Genomic DNA, 242 nt, shown 5'->3' on the forward strand with positions numbered 1-242 from the left:
TAGATAGATAGATAGATAGATAGATAGATAGATAGATAGATAGATAGATAGATGTTTGTTTGACACCTGCACCGTGGCTACATGGGAAAAAAGACCATGAGGTCTGCTCCCGTAATTATGAGATCCTAGAAAACTCTGTGAGGACAGATCTAGTCTGTCACATGGGTCACCAGGAGGCTAAGCGAGCCCAAGTGCACTGAACAGCATGTTTCTCTTGAGATCAAGGTCCTTCTACTTCCATG

Source organism: Echinops telfairi, unplaced genomic scaffold (genome assembly GCF_000313985.2).
Source record: "Echinops telfairi isolate 266 unplaced genomic scaffold, ASM31398v2 ScPeMD7_21;HRSCAF=78, whole genome shotgun sequence".
NCBI classification, from domain to species: Eukaryota; Metazoa; Chordata; class Mammalia; order Afrosoricida; family Tenrecidae; genus Echinops; species Echinops telfairi.